General features: G+C 34.2%; 1 protein-coding gene across 2 annotated transcripts in view; it reads right to left on the bottom strand.

Annotated features, from left to right (window-relative positions):
- The window catches only part of LOC126976522 (fatty acid synthase-like), a 73,274-nt gene extending 66,407 nt beyond the window's left edge, over positions 1–6,867 (bottom strand). The window contains exon 1 of one of the 2 annotated variants that reach the window (XM_050824894.1): positions 6,389–6,867. The gene's annotated coding sequence lies outside the window, so the exon portion shown is untranslated. The remainder of the gene's footprint in view (positions 1–6,388) is intronic. The other variant, XM_050824895.1, reaches the window with a different exon arrangement.
- Positions 6,868–20,428: the final 13,561 nt, after the last annotated feature.

Below are 20,428 nucleotides of genomic sequence, written 5' to 3'. Positions count from 1 at the left end.
GACGCTCGCCAAGAAAGATATCAGTAGGATAATTATTTTAAGAGCTATTGTTTAGAAGATTATATAAGTTGTTATATATTTTCAATTAATTTAAGTGAAAGTTATGTTTTTATATTTTATTTTCGTTTCAATAAGCCATTTTATGATTTTTGATAATATTAAATATTTTATTTTTTTAGTTCCTTCCACTCCAAATTTATTCGTAACATTGGGGTTAGATGTGACCCCATGCGACCATTTGTGTGATTTTCTTAATGCGCATAATTACGGGTTAAATCTAAAAGGCCTCAGCTAATGTTTCCTCTGAATAGAACCATTTAACCTAGCCGTGTTTGGGGTTATGCATATTCTATCTATATATAAATTCTCTTTCTTTACATGTTAATAATATTGTTCCGCATTACAATACCTATTTGTTAGCGCTACTCGTCAAATACTCGTATATATGTAAATGTTTATATCATGTTTGGACTTGATATCCTTCATCAATATCCTTTAGTATTATATAATAAAAATAAATGCGTGTGTACAAAGTACACATGTCAGAAGTGAAACCTGCATTGTGCATGAACCTCTAAACTGCATATGAAGTCCTGGTACATGTGCTAGGATGACACATGATTTAAACCGCTATGAAAGACATTACTAACACCGCTACCATATTTATGTTCTCCTGGTGTCTATGCCTATACCTACTCGCGTCATACATAAAAATAAAATAGTATGCATATATGTGTCTCATTCTTTGCCGGCTTCATACACATTTTTGTATTTGTGTCTCTTACCTGTCGTTTTTTCCGTTGCATCCGGTTTGAAATCACAACGATTCTAAAGAAGTTTCACTTCAAAAATTCAACAGTAACCGAAATCAAACATGCGTGTTAAAATTTAATTAAATCTACAATATTTTGATGTTGGTGGTAACCAAGCCTTACATCTATAGAGCGTATTTAGACTTTGCTCAGACTTTACTTACGTGAAACTTTGCTGAGTGTGATAAAACATGAACTTGACCTTTGCATTAGTAAATAATTAATTAATATTTAAATTATGCTCAGCTTCAAAGACAGAGTCTAATGACTAAAAAACGAAATCAAAGATTATGCTAAGCTTACACTCAGCTGTGATTTTCTTAAGTAAAGTCTGAGCAAAGTATAAGTACGCTCCATAGATCTCAGTAACAGAGAGAAGAATGTATTTCATGCTGACATTTATATACCTACATAACCTACCTATTAGGTATATTAAGTAATGTTAATATTATATTGAATGCCGTTTTTTGCTAAATGTAATTTTCTTATTTCATTTTTTATGCATACATGCTTAGCATATATCAAATACATGCGCATGTCTGTAGTCTGTATGTTTTTTGTGGAAAGTTTTTAGTGAATTATATAAAATCTCCTTCGTTCAGTCAGTATTATATAAGCTAGCTGCGTGTACAAGTAATCACTTATTAAATGTTTTATTTGTATTTTTTTTAGACTGATATTGATTACGCCAGTGCAAACAAACTCACGGAACAATGTTGGTGGTGCTGATCTTGTAAACAATGCTACATTTTCAAGGCGAAGTCTTTAATTACGTTTAATTATGTTCTCTTGGTTTTTATAATAATTTAATTTAATTTGTTCTTATTGTCGTACACGTGTCCCGGTTGTTTCTTCACAATGTATCTGTGTATCCACGTAGCTAATGATTACAAAGGTTGAAGATCCACCTCTGAGTACTAAACTTAAATGTTATTTTACCGGAGTAAGATATAATACTGACCGCGCTCACTGATTTGGTACCCCACCATGAGAGTCGCGTTCGGGGCAATACTCCAGCGAGTATATAAGGCCCGGTATCCACCAAAGCGGAGAGGAGAGGAGATGTATTTTGATATTCAATCAGATTTTGTTATATATCCACATCTCCACCCCGCTTAGCCTCGGTGGAAATGTATCAAGCGGGGAGAAGAGGAGATGTCTCATTTGTTAAAGAATTTAGTGCCGCGTCGAGAACACTCGAAAACGTTACTATAAACACAGCTCACATCTCCTCTCTCTGGTGGAAATAACCTGACAGCTTCGTGGCTTATCCTCTCCTCTCCGTTTTGGTGGATACCGGGCCTAATGGTGATGATCATAAAAACACAATTGCGCGTGTTATTTATTAGCTATATAATTAGCAGATGACGTCAGAGCTCTGTCGATTATGTCCGATATTTATGTGATATTCTTTATTTTAATATTTCATACGTAAAACATATATTGGATTCATATATTGCATGCGGCACCTTAAAAACGAATTTGTTGTGTATATTAAGCCATTATAAAATAGGTACTCTATTTGATTTAAAAGGGTCTCCGTTGAATATCTTGTATGTTCTTCTCAAGAGGTCTACTTTTTCCGAACATAATATGGAATATAGAAGAGTAATTTAAATGAAATATTTAATGACTCAAAAACGCTCAGTTTAACCATATTTTCGAAATTATATTTAAAAAGTTTATTAATTTAGGTGATTTTTTAAAAGATTACGTGTAGCACCTGTAGATTCATTTAATGTCGATTATAGCTCCAGGCTGTATACGGACGATGAGATTAGATTAGATATACTGTATATTATCTGAGAACGCACATCTTATATTGTTCTGGTCTGTTATTTGAGATTGCACAAGTGAAGGAGATTAGAAAAAACTTCAAGACATTTCATTGACGTTCCTGATGAATTTGACTCATAGGCCCACGTTTATTATAATATATATATATATATATAATAAACTAGCTGACCCGACAGACGTTGTTCTGTATATAATAAATAAAATAATGTTTTTATATGAATTTGTCAATAATATATCATAACATCAAAAATTACTTCGTAAAATATGCACCCTGCTGTCGTAATGAAATTGTTTCACAGCAGAACTGTCAAACCGTGCGTCAATAAACTCTCTAATAGAAATTATGTATGGACACATCAAACGAAAAACAAATTTGTTGTTTTTATTTAATTTCGCAGCATTTTCCTAATAATTCAAGACCTAAATTAGCCAAATCGGTCCAGCCATTCTCGAGTTTTAGCGAGACTAACGAACAGCAATTCATTTTTATATATATATCGATATGCGGACGACCGAGCCTTGCTGGGATTTTTAAGAATGTACAAAACATAAAATAAATCTAATAGAACATCTGGATTCAAACCGGGGCCGGGTCGTCTGCTTTCCGGATCACCCAATGTGCCATCTGAGCTATTACACTCTTTTTTTTTTACGTTATTGTAGCTGTTCATTAAAACACGGATAAAACTACATTTTTAAATTTAACCCTAGCTAGATCGATTTATCGCCCCCGAAATCACCTGTATACTAAATTTTATGAAAATCATTGGAGCCGTTTCCGAGATTCAGATTATATATATACACAAGAATTGCTCGTTTAAGGATATAAGATAAAGAATATATTGAGGATAAAGAAGTTTGCCATACGATTACTTGCACATCGCGAGTCTCTGCGACCCCCGTAGCATCCACTACTTATCTATGTATTTTATTCCTTACGTAATTTACTTATTGACGCTTTTAAGCACTTGTTTTTGTAAACATTTTATGACTTTTTAAGCTTACGCAAATAAAAAAATATCATGCTTCAAATGCGCACATGGTTGGGGCAACTGCCAACTGAACACAACTGTATTCAAGTGAGTTCTGTGATTCTGAATCACAAAGTGAACTTAAATCTTTATCAAGGAGGATTATTAAGAAAATCTTGCGAATAGTTGATGCTTCCGCCATCTGAAAGTGCAAGTCAGGTCTATACCTGACCTTGCACTTTCAGATTTCCATCTGGAGGTCTATTACCAAAATCGAAGGCGAAATTTCGGCCCGAAACGAAAGAATGACGAACTTCTAATTAAATCCTATTACCAAAATACTTCGAATAATAGTGCGGACGAATTTCGTTTTGAAATCATATACATAACCATAAAAAGTGAAGTTGTAGTTACGATCATAATAATGTCTCAAATGAATTTGGGAATAAGGTAAGCGAAAGACAAAACCTAAGTCTAATCGCGAACTTCGTATCGATCTTCGGATCCGAAACACTTTCGTAATAGGAAAATGGATCCGTCAACTGAAACTTCGAATTTCGATTTTGATAACACAGCTCCTGTTTCGATCCCTTCGGAATTTTATAGAAAGTGTAAGCTTTCATTAACATAAAAAGAAGACCGCCAAAGCTACTTTTTTTATGGAAAAGAAGGACAAACGAGCGTTCGAGGGTCACCTGGTGTCGCGTTTTGATCAGAAGTCCCATATTTCTACAGCAACGGCATCATGTTACGAAGTACTTATTAGGTGGCAGAAAGTAACCGAACAAAATGCCATAAAATATATAATGTAGGTATTTAAATATGAATAAACATAAAAAAAATATCTACAGTTTTCATATTAAATGCGAAAAAAAGTTCCCTAACCAATTATGACGTTAAATTAAAAGTAGAATTTGTTGTTATTATTTCATCTCTTTAAAATATTGGTCTCAGTTCGATTTTCAATTAGCGAAGTGGGATCAGAAATTAGATAAAAACAAAGAAGGGTTAGGTTAATGTGGTCGAGGGAAGCGATGGCTAGTCAATGCGTCATGCTCGTGAACGGGCGCTGCTAGATGGATGGTCCTGTCAACGAGAACCCATATTTTGTAGCAGTTAATTTTAAACATCTTTTCATTAAATGCTTCAATTGTTTAAAATGTTCGCATAATAGGTACATACATACCTACCTTTTTTAATTGCTGTGTGTGTGAATTTATGCGTCCACTGTCACTACTCAATAACTCTTGTGGTTTTTAATGACTTAGGTAAGTACTTGCAGTATAAATTTTCCACTTGTAAGTTGAAAAATTTGAGTACTTACCTATATTACATAATTTGTTTCGTAAATTACAGGTCTTGTAAAATACTCTATTGATTGAAAGTGGTCGTTGAGTTTCTTGTAAGTTCTTCTCAAGAAGAACTTACCAGTCTGAAGGGCGCCGTAGCTAGTGAAATTACTGGGCAAATGAGACCTAACATCTTATGTCTCAAGGTGACGAGCGCAGTTGTCAGAATGTTTGGGGTTTTTCAAGAATCCTGAGCAGCACTGCATTGTAATGGGCAGGGTGTATCCATTACAATCAGCTGTACGTCCTGCTCTTCTGGTCCCTTATTTTCATTAAAAAAAAATCTTTAACGGGCCATTTGGTAGATTCAGAAATATTCATAGTGACGATTCAAAAGCGCTTAGTTAAAAGCTAATTGAATAAAGTTTATTTGACTCTTTGACTATCATTGCATCACCATAAATAATATAAGTATTTAGTACCTAATACCTATAAAATAGTGGCAAAGAGTTTCTAGTCCTGTCAATTTAGACCAAAAAATGAAAGTGAAGTTACATAAATTCCCAACAAGCTGAAAATCAATGAAATTGTTCAAAACATAATTATAAACAATGTTTAAAAGTTCTCCGTCATTCCCATGTATGGATTTTTTTTTATTCGAGGTCAAAGGTCATAAAAATGAGTTTTTCCGCGATTTTCAGTAACACGGTAAGTTTTATCATAAAAGTACCAGTATAAAAAACGCGCTAAGTACACTACCTCATAGGTGGCGTGGAAACGTGTGCATATTATGACGATAACAACTTTTTATAACTTTTTGCATCGTTATATCTCAGAAACGGTGGCTTGTAAGAAAAAAAGTATTTATACATTTTTTATAGATAATTTTATGATCTACAATTTTAGTCCGAGGTACTTTTATGATAAAACTTACTGTTTTGCTGAAAATCGCGAAAAACTCATTGTTTTGACCTTTGACCTTGAATAAAAAAAAATCCATACACGGGAATGATGGGGAACTTTTAAACGTTGTCTATAATTATGTTTTGTACAATTTCAATGATTTTCAGCTTGTTGGGACTTTATGTAACTTCGAATGTCTAAATTGACCGGACTATTCATGCCAATTCTCATTTGACCATAACTTTTGATATAACTTATGATCAGAGAAGTCTAGGTAGGTAAATATTCCAAGTATTAATGAAGTATCCACGAAGTATGTGACTAATTAGGTACTATATTTTTTAATTATTTTTATTTATTAATACTAAGTATATATATTTAATTACTGATTACAAGATACATCATATGCGGTGTGTTACAACATGTATTGATAATTAGGCTCAATTAATAATGCTAACAAACAAGAAAACATTCTGTGACGATACGGGAAAAAATTATCAATAGGTAGGTTTGTAATTTTTTTGCGTTGACTTTGTGTAATAAATAAACAATGAAATTAATTGGCCGCTACTATAATACAGAAACACAAAGCTTACAAATCAAATAATTTACTTACATTGGTTTATATTATGAAGCCACTAAATGGATTATTTTCTTCAAAGATAAATGGCAGTGTAAAGTTTAGTTGAATGCACGCGCCGGCCGGACGAATCACGATTAAAAAATTTCGAGGTCGGCCACGAGTTAACTGTATCAATCTTCGCACCGCGGAAGCAGAATATTATTTGAGTTATCGAAATATATCTTAATGAATAAGTCCCAGTGCTCACCGTGTTAAATAAAGTCTTAAGATTGTGGCGTCGCGCGAACAGCGTGCGGTATCGACCGGCTCCGGATATTATTTGTTACGCGTTTAACTGTTGACAATAAATATCTCCGTCGCGATCTCAGCTGAAATGCGGTTCGACTACAACTGTGCTCTGCGAACGTGATTCACACACTAATGAATAATGATTGTAATTCACCGACTGATCACTCTGCAGTCAGCCACAGCCTAACCGAGCGGTGCCTGTTCAGTTCAAACTTGTGCGAAATGCGAATGTTCAATGACAGGTGCGGGGTGGGGTACGCGCGGCGGGGCGCGGCGGCCGCTTTGCGTTGCCATGGTGCGAGATCAGGCCACGTGCATGCGACCAATGGCGAGCGCCGCCTTGCCAGTTTCTACTCACTGCATTAACCACTCAATACTCATCAATGTATAGTGTACATGTCGCATGCAGCCATCACCATGGGTCACTGACTCGCTGTGCAGCGCACTGCTCAACTGTTGTTCCTTGGTTGTGCTCACTGTGTTCACCTACCAGCACCTAATATTAATAAATCAATAGGCAGCAGCACGAGGCCGCCGCGTGCCCGCTGCGTGCGAGCTGGCTGCTGGCTGCTGCAGCCGACACAGCTGACCCCGCTAACCCCACCTCACTCATTAAACATTATCAACATCATGGAAAACTATTTAAATGAGAAACTGCAAAATCTGCTACTACCTAACAGTGACAGATAATTTTGATCCAATCTTTAGAAAACAGCAATAAGTATAATAATTCCAACAGCGTATCAGGCACTTCAAAAGTTATTTTTGCACACTTTTTTCAGGTACCTATATATCTAAAGATCTAAGATTTACTTTCCGTAAAGCAGGGCTCCTTAGTTTAAACAAAAAGGAGAACGATACCCTTTCATACATTGTTGGGCATTGATGTAAAAAGATGAAATTGATATGATTGAATAGCTCATTAATTAACAAAGCATCACTGAAAATTTGAGAAATTCTAGCAATCTGAAAGCAGAGTTATAGGAAGTTTTGTAAAAGTGAGGTTATGCAATATTTTGGCACCAGCCTAGTTTAGTTTTAGTTAGTTACTACTAAACAGTCGATTTTTGAAGCCAGATTGTTATTTTCTATTTTACAATACAGTAACAATTATATTTAAGTATTGATTCACTTATTTTTCGAGAGCTGTCGACTAAAATATAAACAAAATAAGTTTTTTAACTGATAATTCTCGACTGAATGCGACATCTCTATACTCAATACTCATTCACATTAATCGATTATAGTAATCGATATTCTTTTCTATTTATGACTAGAACGAGACTCACAATCGAATTTAAGATTTCTATTGAATTGTTGATATTTATTTTTAAACTACAGACATTATTTTAATTGTAATGTATTGATTTAGGCACTTTTATTGAATTAATTTTGTGTTCAATTGGTTAAAGTCATATACAATAATCGATTATAGTAATCGATATCCCATTTTATTCATGGCACTTAATTTTAAGATATCTCGTCTTTTAGATTGTCAATTATCTCGTATTTTTTATATTGAGAAATAGAAAAATATGACGGTTTTTTTTAAACCAAATCTCAACTTATTACAAATTGGCCCCGAAATCCCCGTCTCCTTTAGAAAAAGAGGTATTTAATTTAAGAAAGAAAGAATTGTACGGATTTGGATCTATCAATTTCTTTTAATAAAAATATTTAATTAATAATTTCAAACAACAGTACTGACCCTGGTTGCAAAGCTGGACAAAAATTATCCGAACTTCAAAGTTCTATTGAGGAAATATTATAACCGTGTCTACAGCACCTACAGACAATTTAAGTGTAAATTCGCTGCTGCGAAATCTATGCACTTCGTCAATGATGCACTTGGTAATCCTAGCCAGCTCCACTGCACATGGGAATAACACCCTGGTCCATGCAGCAAAAGAAAAAGCCGATATTCTGGACACTTTTTTGCCACTATCTCGACTCTTACCGATAACGGAAGGGACACCGCCGACCATCACGCGGTGACACTTGAGGGAGCTCTATTCCAGTATAGTTCATAAAGAAAACTATTCAGTGAGCTTTATTTTCTTTGAAGCATCTACTGAAATCTTTTGAAGTTTTTTTTATGATTAATCATGTTTTATTTTTCTTTTTTTTATCTTAGACAAGTAAATCAGTACGTACCTACCTATTAATTTTGTATCACCTTACATACATTGTAAAAAATATATTTAATGTAAACTATTAGATTAAAAAGGGTAGTAATGAGTCGCCACTTCTCATTACTCAACTTTTCCCAAGTGGTGGTTCATATCTTTGACGTATTCAAAAAGCTTAGTCCCGGAAGTCAATAACATTACATTTAGATTATTTTTATTATTTTTCACAGCTATGACGCCGCGACGGTTTAGTACCTACATATTATGTCTACTGTGGTTTAGGTATGTAGAACACACAGCAAGTTAAAAAAATTCAATGTACAGTTTTTACTTTGCTACGATGTTATTAGAAGTGTGTGTATAAAAATAGTTTTTTTTCCTACAAGGTAAGGTAGATCATTTATATATATAAGAATCAGTATATGTTGTGTTGTTTACATATTTAGAACAAGAACATGTTAATTAATATTAATTTAACTATGTTAAATATATTAGGAAAAAACGTTATAATTACAAAAAATATTGTTAACCATAGTAGAATATTTTAGTACGTTTTTATGTAATATATATTGTAATATATATGTAATGAATATTTTAAGGCCTTTTGTGAGCTCGTTCAGTGTAACAGTGTTTTCAATAATTGCAAAGACGAGCGGCTGGGATTTTAAGATATCTCGTCTTTTAGATTGTTTAGAAAATTTTTAGAAATTTAGGCTAATTTTTATATAAATAAATAAAAAATATTTTGAACTGAAAAATATGACGATTCTTTTAAACAATACCTCAACTTATTACAAATTGGCCCAGAAATCCCCGTCTCCTTTATTAAATAAAGCCTTTTAGTGTAAAGAAGTATTTAATTTATGAAAGAAAGATTTGAATCGATTTGGAACTTTCAGTTTCTTTTAGTATAAATATTTAATTAATAATTTTAAACAACAGAGAGAAGACGAGGGGCTGGATCTAATGTTTAACGGACCAGGTCTGTTGGAACTCTGCCGAGCCGATGAGGCTGTAGACCACTACCAGATGCTGTCAGACTTTCTGAAAGAAGACTTGCACTCGTTGACTATGAGACTCTTGAGATATAAGTTGGACTGCTCGGAGGCGCGGGTTCGAGTCCCGCATCGTCCATGAATTTTAGTACAAATTAAATTTGTATAGAAGTGAGGGATGTCACATATAAATAACAAACCCTTCAGATCTCTTCAACCAATGGAATTTTAATAAAAAATGCTGACTTTCAATAGTCATATTATTTATTATTTCATAAGCACGATAGGCTGGCATGGATTATATACTCTAGATAGTAATTATACCTAAGCATCACGTTATTTTCATATTTTCAGAAAAGGAATAAGTAGGTTAACATATGATTTAATTTAAAATATTAAACTTCATAAGAAATATAAAAAAGTAAATACTCTGACACTGTAGCTTTTCCTCAGTGCAGAGCTCAGGGTTCAAAACCCCTTAGCAACGGATCCAAAAGCATTTTCAAGTTGCCAACTACCTATTAGTAATAAGTAATTATTTTGTGACTCGCGTAAGTCATTACGCCTGAGTACTTGTGTTGCATCAATTTACACTAGTAATAAAAATAATTTGTTTTGAAAAAAGGATAAAACTGTAAGACTTGTTGATTTAAAATAAGGGCAATGTGTTTCTTGACACTACGTTTTCATTAGTGCTCAACCTGTTTCGAAGAGATGGTAAATGGTAAAATTCTAAAATATACCTACCATTTGATATTCATGAGTGTCATTTCATTGAACTTAGTAAATAAAGTGATAATGATTTGATTTATCGGTGTACGCAAGGGAGGATAGCTCCCTGAACCGTCTGGGTAAATTTTAGGGTGGGTTGTAGGTAGGATTGCCAACTTTTTTTACAAGAAATAAAGTATATTCAGGTCTGTGAAGAATAATAAACAGTATTTTAGAAAAATGAACAGTATTTTATTTATTTATTGTTTTAAATACATATTTTTTTGAACTTCTCGCACTACTTACTAATTTAATCTTGTTTAAAAACTTCATACGCCTCACCATAATTATAACTAAAATTAAAATAAATGAGGTACTTCACGGTCCACGTAAAAAAAGGTTAAGTACCTATATGTCCTGAGAATGAGAACGAGAACGCATACACTCGCATGTCTGTCACTGACACTCTTGAATATTTGACATTGACAGATTCGTTCAGAAACTCGGTGTGATTTGTTTGTGGCGACGCTCACGCTGTGCAGCAGTGAGTATAACACATGATGTGTTTGCATGCTGAAAACAGTACTTTGTATACTTTATTTTTGTTCAACAGTAAAAAGTATAATTTAGTGAAAAACAGTATAATACTGTTGAAAACAGTATAGTTGGCAACCCTAGTTGTAGGCTTTGGCTGCACGTAGATTTCGAGGACCGCTTCAAAATGCTCTGGAGAAAATATTTTTACTTTGACGTGACTTACGTACAAATATGGGGAGTCTTCGTTCAAATTTTTATTTTTTGAGTGAATAACAACAAAATCAGAGGCCTTCAAATTTCGCTAACCGGTAACCAGACACACTAATTAGGTATGGTTACATACATGGCTATTGTTAATGTTGACACCACAGGTGTTGATACAATGGTCGCATTAACTTTTATTTATTTAGTGTGTGTGGATTGAAGCAGTTTATGTACTCAATAACTTGCGGATTTTTTGAAATAAATTTACATTTTTTATTAAGTAAATCGTATGGAATTTCCGCTTTGTAATTAAAAATTTGGAGTAGGTTGAAGGAGGGCAGTGCAGGACCGATCGTCGTGGAGATCTTTTTGGCAGGCCTTAGTCCAGCAGTGGACGTCTTCTTCCTGATATTTTTGTCAAATTCAAACATTTTTATTCAAAATAGGATATGATATCACTTATGGAGAGACAAACACTACCACCCATTCGAAAAGATATGCCTTAGACCTGAGAAGAACGGGTGCGAGAGACTCAACGGGCTTCTTCTTTTTTCATAAAAAATATGATCACAATGAAATATCATAAACGGGCGGTCGTTCCATTCCCATTCACTAAGAAAGTCATTTATGTTAGGTAACTAATGTAAGGTAATGTTTTTAACAATTCTTTACGATATTCCACGTAATACATTTGTTTTAAACATTTTCTAGTATCTTTTTGTATAAGCATATAACATCGCCCCTCAAAAGACTTAGGTAGTAAATCGACTTAGCTGAGTAGTACTTAGGCAGTATATGTTCCTGGTGTTCACATTATGGTTATAACAGTTTCTAAATATGATGACATTTTTGTAAGCTGGTAAAACATGTTTATTTAATCGAGGTAAAAATGTAAATAGCTCGGAAACCTCTTTATCTGTACATTTCCGCTATCTCACGGGAAGGTCATAAACGTTAGCTAGCGATTAGCTCTGGAAACTTAGACTCGTCAACCTGTGACTTAAGCACATTCAAATTAAAAAAATAAAACTTCTTGGGAATAATTTTCATAAAATGGGAGTCGGTTGGGGTCAGGTCAGGCGAGTAACAAGTTAGTGGAGGTCTTGTTGAGTTGAAACGGTATTAGCAGAGCAGTTCTTGCATACAATAGACGTATATTTAATTATTTGACCGAATCTAAAGAAACTATAGAGAATTTATTAATTTGGGAGAGCCAATAGTTATACAATCATCATACAACCCATTAGGACCTTTTCAATTTGTATATAAATGACCTGATCTCTGAACTGAGGAGGACCGGAGTCGGATGTCATATCGGGGATTTGTGTGTAAATAACCTGAATTACGCTCACGATATGGTCCTCCTCAGTCCATCGATCAGAGGTCTCCGAAAACTTCTTGGTGTATGTGTTAAATATGCTGAATCACATGGTCTTAAATACAACGCCAAGAAGACAGAAATGGTGATATTTAAATGGAAAAGAGGCCGGAGAGGATACCGGAAGTTTGTTTAGATGGCACGCCAGTGCGAGTTGTAGGGTCCTTTAAATACTTGGGGCACATACTTACCGATGATTTGAAGGACGACCAGGACATGGAACGGGAAAGGCGAGCCCTGTCAGTACGGTGCAACATGCTCGCACGGAGGTTCGCCAAATGTAATGATCAGGTTAAACTTACTTTGTTTACAACTTTTTGTCAAAATTTTTACACCTGTCAACTTTGGTCATCATATAACAGAAAATCATATAGCTCACTCAGAATACAGTAACGCTTTTCGAATATTAATGAAAAAACCTCCCTACTGTAGCGCATCGGGCATGTTCGCCGAGGCAGGAGTTGCCGATTTTTTTGCGATAATGCGTCTCCGCATCGAGTCGTTCTGGAGTCGTGTGCGCGGCGCTCAGAATCGTATCCTTCGAACCATCGGTGATTGCCCGGATAGTCATTTCTTCAGGCATTGGTTGTCCGTGTAACACAGCGAGAACCAAATATGACCGTGTGTAATTTTATTATTTTTAATTGTACACTTTTGTTTTATATTTTATATCTCATGTTTTAAACTTCACTTATATTTAAGTATATCTTATTTGTAATTTTATTTTGTGATATGGACTTGCTCTGAAATAAATGATTTATTATTATTATATTATTATTATTAGGACAGTTGCACAATAGTAAGTACCTAAGGTTATCATCAATTTGGTAAATAACCTAGTGCTGCTAGTAATTCGCTCCAAAATCCCAGGGTTCGACATGATACAAGGCAAGCTTTACCACCTGGTTGTTTCTGTGATCAGGTAAATCATGGGACACCATTAGCTCAAGCCTTTTTATTTTATCTACCGATTTGATTGAAATGAGTCAATATTATGGTCGTGCTAACAGAGCATGTCTCTCAATCTAGAATGACCAAGCTATATGAAAAAATATTAGACTTTCACTCTGAAACTCTCACCATGGAAGTTATATTATTTTATTCCAAAGTGAACAGTACGTACCTAACTTTGAAATTTAAACCAACATTATTTGCATAAATTAGAATTCAATTATTTCTATTACTATAGTAGGATTATTTAAATATGGGAGTTTTTATCAGTTCTTCTCCCCATGTCAAAGCCCCTTTACGCACTGATATAGCTTCATGGCGTTTACCGAGTGTTGTTGCAATATGTTATTGTCATGTAAAATAAATATATTTACATTTCTATTTCTATGAATGACATATTGAACGTCAACATTTGCCGTTTGGTGTCGAAACACTTGGCCCGTGGGGCCCAGAGGCGCGGAGAATGTTCAAAATACTATCTTCGCGCCTCAATAAGGCTACTGGAAACGCAAGCGCTGGCAGCTATTTCGGTCAACGGATCAGCCTAGCTGTCCAACGCCGTAATGCTGCCAGTATTCTTGGTAAGCTTCCACGTAATGTTAGTTTTAATTTTATGTAGTCGTAGTATTGTAAATATAGTTATAAGATTTGTTTTGTTTGATATATATATATATACTCCTAAACTAATGAACGGATTTTAATGGGGATTACTTCATGGAGTGTAGTTTGGTCCAACTTGAGAGATTGGATTAGTTTTATTTCGATTTGGGACCCATAATTATTTTTATTTTCAATATTTGTTTTGTATAGACATATTTTCTATAATCTTAATATATATAAATCTCGTGTCACAATGTTTGTCCTCAATGGACTCCTAAACTAATGAACGGATTTTGATGTTGATTACTTCATGGAGTGCAGTTTGGTCTAACTTGAGAGATAGGGTAGTTTTTATTTCGATTTGGGACCCATAAATATTTTTATTTTCAATATTTGTTTTTTATGGACATATTTTCTATGAGAAAATTTAGTGACGCACGGTTTGACAGTTCCGCTGTGAAACAATTTCATTCTAACAACAGGGAGCATTTTTTACGAAATAAATCTTAATGTTTTGAAATATTATTGACAAATTCCTATAAAATAGTATTTATTTATTATCTACAGAACAACGTCTGTCGGGTCAGCTAGTAAATATATATAATTTCACTTAACATATTTGTTTTGTATTATTTCTGGGATCATGTAAAACATATGCTTCAATCGTCCAACAAAGCGTTTAGTATCAAACTACTACCCAACAAGTTTGTTTGTTTTTGGTGTTAATATTATGATTAACAGTATTTAGATAATTCGCTAATTTGCCTATGGACATTGTACTAAGTATGTACAAACATTACATAATATTCAATATTATAGTGACAGGCATCAGTTAAAATATTTGTTTCTTTAAATTTTACTATAAATGATTTCTTAGCGCCTAGGTTATAAATAAATATCACTTTAGCAGTTTCCCGCTACTTCATTCATTACAGCTCAATCTTTACCTAACTGATTGCTTTGCTGCTCTTGTAAATGCTTTTTTGATTTGATTTGACCACAAGCGTGTTAGACGGTATTACCCTGTTGGCGGAAATGGTAAAATTTACCCTACGGCCGAACCCAAATCTCGTACTGTCTTATTAATAAACGCAATGTAAAGTTACCAAGTAATTACTTCTCCCTGACATGTACCTACCTAATTCTGAATTCACAAAGGTAAGATAAAAACAAAAAGTTTTAAATTTGGATTTTAAAAACTTTAATTCGCGTTTAATAATAACACAGAACGTGTTGATGTAATTATAGCTAAGTAGGTATTACGTTTTACGTCACTAAGCTAAAAAAACTTTCCGATACTGAAGCGGTAAGCTGAGCGGCCGTCAAATGTAAACTTGACTCTCGTTTGGCGATTATTGCATAATAATTAGTGTGTAATTCAACTCGCTGAAGTGGAATGACCGGTTTGCTCCGAACTCGTCGCACGCGGCCCGCAGTCGTGCTTGTGTGACGTCCGCGTCGATCTCCGAGGTGAAGGTCGGCGCCCAGCTGGTCCGGTGCTCCGGTTGGGGGTTTCGCATAATCTGTATCAGCTCACTATCACTATGGCTACACTATATTTTCAACTACAGTAAGTACTTACTTTTGAATTCGTTTCTATGGCATTGTACTCCTCTGTTAGGCTAAGCCAGGGATTTTTTTTAGCCACTCCGCTCCCCATAGTGGCTATCGAATTTCATTTGTATTTGATCACTAACTCCTACAGACAAATCTTTTCGGCTTCATTGAAAAGCTGTCTTTCAGTTGCAGTCATTTTAAATAATTGCTCAATAAGAACAACACACGATTAAATTCACTTGTATACTGCGAAGCGAACAAAATATTTTCTTCTCCAAGCCACCCACTTCACAAATATCACAGTATTTTTTGCGCAAAACATGGGTTTTGTTTTCAAGTGCATTTAAGGAATTCGAATTACGCTGCGTTAATATTTGTTTATTTATGTGTTCGCTTTCATTTGACACTTCACTAATCACTTGACACAAGAAGTTGAAAGCCACAGATAAAAAATCGTCAATAATAAGGTTAGCATTCCTCCAAACGATGACGTAATTCATGAGTTTTACCTCGACTCACACTCATTCGAGGAACCTCATGAATTCCTCAAACTGACAACTATGAATACCAAACTTGAGTTCCTTTCAAGTCATTCCTTGAGGCCTCCTCGACTGAGTTCGAGTCGAGGAACTTTCGAGGTAACGACTTAGAATATGGGTGTTTGACTTTCAATACCTTCTCCTCGTATTAATACCGAGATTAGATACACTCTGTATGACATTACTGTAATTGAAAAAAATATATTCCAAAATGCGAACTTTTTATAAAACAAATAGTATATTTTAGTAAAGGTACCTAGAGATAAATCGACGGCGGGCATTGAAAGTAAGGAAGGAGACTTGCAGTTAATTTTAATAAAGCGAATCGTGTATACACATACAAGCACAAGGCGGTTCTATCAAAACTTCCATCATAATATGGGATTCCTCATTCCTGAGTATATTTACAAGAGGTCGAACGACGGTTACTGTTCAGGGTTCAGTGTATGCTTCTGCATATCCTATTAAAAAACTCATACCTAAGCAGGGTTGAGAGCACCAGAGACTTACGTATTATCTTCGACTCAAAATTATTATCTTATGAGCACGTGGATTCCATTACAAAGAAAGCATCGAAGGCGTTAGGTTTCATATTCAGAATATCATCGGAGTTCAGTTCTCTTAAAACCATGTTTAAAATTATGTTCTGTGCTTCATATGTACTGAGCCACCTCGAATACGGTTCACAAGACGTATGGAATCCCGATTATAACGTCTACATTAAGCGTATAGAAAGAATACAAAAAACGTTTGCGAAATTCCTTCAACACCGAGCTGTATCGTTTTCACATACCTAATTTCATAGGTGTAAAAAAAATTATCTGCTACCGCTTCAGCAAAGGCGTCGTACAGCAAATTTGGCGTATTTATGCAGTATAGCGAACAGTAAGATCGACTGTCCAGAGTTAGGTACTTAGCATGCTAAGGATTAGTGTCTCATGCCTTTCCAATACGTAATCGTAACGTTTTGCATACTCCCAAGGCGAGGTGTAATTATCGTGCAAATAGATCATGCAGAAGTTATAACGACTTGTCAAATGACGTAGATTTATTTTCTATATCTAGTACTAAATTAAAAATTACCTTAACCAAAAGTTCTTCCAATTTAAATAATTGTATTAATATAGTTTTAAAGCGTAAAATTAAATTATATCAATAGTTCTACATAAATGTGGAAACTTTTAAGTAGCCTTCATTAGTTTTAATTATTTCATAAGTTATAATTGTAAGCTAGCTGTATTTCTCCCAAATATTAATAAATAAAATAAAAATACTCCCATGGCGAGGTGTAATTATCGTGCAAACAGCATCATTACTAGATCATGCAGAAGTTATAACGACTTGTTAAATGACCTAGATCTAGATATATTTTATACATCTACCACCAAATAAAAAATAACCTTATCTAATAAGTTCTTCCTGTGTAAATAATTGTAGTGAAGACAGTTTATTAAATCATATCAATAGTTTTACACATATGTGAAAACTTTTAAGTAGCCTTCATTAGTTTTTATTATTTCCTAAGTTATGATTGTAAGCTACCTGTAAGTTTCCCAAATAATTATAAATAAATAAATAAAAATATCAATGATATGTCGGATCCCTCCAACACGCATTGTGATGAAAATGACAGTACAGGAGGATTTAAGGAACCCCATTTTTCGTAACACTGCTCTTAGTCAATATTCCCCTTAATGCTGGGTCGCGAAATCTCAAGTGATTGGTATATACATATAGAATCTGTTATTGGACGTCCACAAGCAGTACCTGCACCTTGCATATGCCTGGGCTGCCCGTGTAGATACTCAGGAGCAAATCCGTGCTAACAACTTGATGATGAGGCAAATGAAGCAAGAGGCTCAAACCACCCCCATCCTCCCTCCAACTTAACCTATAAGGCCATAAACGTTGTGTCTGTGTGCGTACTATCTCATAAAGTTATTCTTCCAAAGTTTCAACAAATCGTCGCCAACATGTGTAAATTCAGAAGTTGACGGCAACTTGTCCGTAAGTTAGTGGCAACATATCTGACACCAACTTGTTGAAACCCAGGCTATCAGGAACTTCCGGTAATTTGTATAAAAGGATTTTTATGCAAATTACCTGTACCTACATGATAGTTTCGATGTTTCACATATGCCAGGCTCCCGCGACGGCTCACGTTTTTTTTACTAGTTACAGTTAATAATATTATTATTATAGTTACAGTTAATAATATTCTGAGTCATATTTATTTTATCAAATTTATCTCTAATAATTTGTTCAATATGCACTAATTTTGCAACAGAAAATTCAATTTTGAATAATTTATATAATTTTTTCACATTAGCGAGAAAAGGAACATCATGATTATACATACAATTAGAAACACTATCTTAAACATTATACAAGATTATTTGCAGCAACAATTTTTATTTGGAAATGAAAATTAATATAAGTAGGTAAAAAAATATGTTCAATTTATTAGTAATACAACTAAATGTCTTTTAAGGTATCAACAGTGATGGACAGCTAATAATAAATAATAGAAACAATAGAAAAATACATACATATAATTTCATATAATTTATAAGAATAAGTAATCAGTCATATATTATTTACATAATACTGTTCAAAGGCTAATAAATTTTGTTATAATTAATATTTAATTGCGTAGCCTGCAACGACGTCATGTCAGACATTTTTCGACATGAACATTTTTTTTTTGGGATTGAGTTCCATGCTTCGACAAAAGCTTCGTAGAGTTCTTCTTGACTGGAGTTGTGTTTGTTTGAAAATCCCTTTTTACAACGACATACCACATACCACAGATTTTGAAAAGGGTTTAAACTCAAACTTTTTGCAGGCAAGTCTAAGACGGAAATACGCTGTTCCCTAATATGACTTCTATAATAAATAAATAAGACATTTGACACTGTTGGCCGCATGTTTAGGGTCATTACCGTGAAAGATCCAGGTTACAGGTCGTCAGGGTAGGGAATAATTATATCCTCTAATATGTTTTGGTATTGCAATTGATCCATTGCACCTTCAATATTTCGAACAGGTGCAACTCCACATACGGAAAAACATCCCCACACTTTGATATTGCAGTCACCGTGCTTAACTATGCTCCTTGTGTATTTATAATTGAAAGCATGGTTTATGAGGCGCTATCCGTCTGATTTTATCATGTTTATTTTTGTAGCATCTGAGATAACACTTCTTTTCATTCTCGTACCATCCAAGTAACATATCTTTTCCCCATTAATAAACGCATCTTTCGATGTTGCTTGGTAAGAAGCGGTACCTTTTGAGAAACCTTCCTAAACAATTTAGATTCCACGAATCTTCGGCGTACCAGTTTTGACGGGACGTTTCTGGTGTCATCAGGCGAAAAACCTTAATTTTTAATGTTCATGTTTACCAACACATACGATAAGAATATCTTCTCTGATGGATGTTTTTCTCGGTCGACTCATTCTAAGAACGTTTTTATTGTTCAGTGTCTTCTATAATGGTCAATAGCATTAAAAACGTTCCTTACAGAACATTTCAAATGGTCAGCTATTCTCCTGTACGTCCACTTTTGATCGAAATGCAAATTAACAATTAGATTAGTCTTGTTGAAGCGTCAAAATTGTTATTTTTGCCCATTTTTAACATAACTTATTGTCAGGGCCGGATTTAAACTTAATGCTGCCCCTGGGCACCGGAAAAAAATCCGCCCAATACTGGAATTTTACTTAAACTTATAGTTTATATATTTTATTTTACAATTGAATTTCTTCAATTATCAATTAAACCAAAAATTTTTAATTAACAGAATTAATTAATTACTGAGCAATCTTGATAAAACATAATTTTTTTTTGTATTTTCAAAATTTTGCCGCCCTGGGCACTTGCCCCAACTGCCCCTAGTGTAAATCCACAGCTGCTTATTGTACACAAAATTCCAATTTGATGTCCATTTGCCGCCAAATCGGTAAAAGAAGCGAAGAAAGAGGTTTTTATACAATTCCAAAGATAGAACAAACCATAGATGCTTATATAAATTGTTTCTAATTAGCCGTCCAAGCGGTCAATAACATAAAATACACCAAGAAAAGTTTAAACTCTTTTTGTGATTAAACTTATAAAATTTGGTTTTTTTAAATATTTTAAGAGTATTTTAATTGAGTGGCTATATTCTTGCATGATTATTA

The sequence above is a fragment of the Leptidea sinapis genome, chromosome 41, assembly GCF_905404315.1.
Source record: "Leptidea sinapis chromosome 41, ilLepSina1.1, whole genome shotgun sequence".
In the NCBI taxonomy this organism is placed as follows: domain Eukaryota; kingdom Metazoa; phylum Arthropoda; class Insecta; order Lepidoptera; family Pieridae; genus Leptidea; species Leptidea sinapis.
This window is presented reverse-complemented; position numbering and strand designations above follow the sequence as displayed.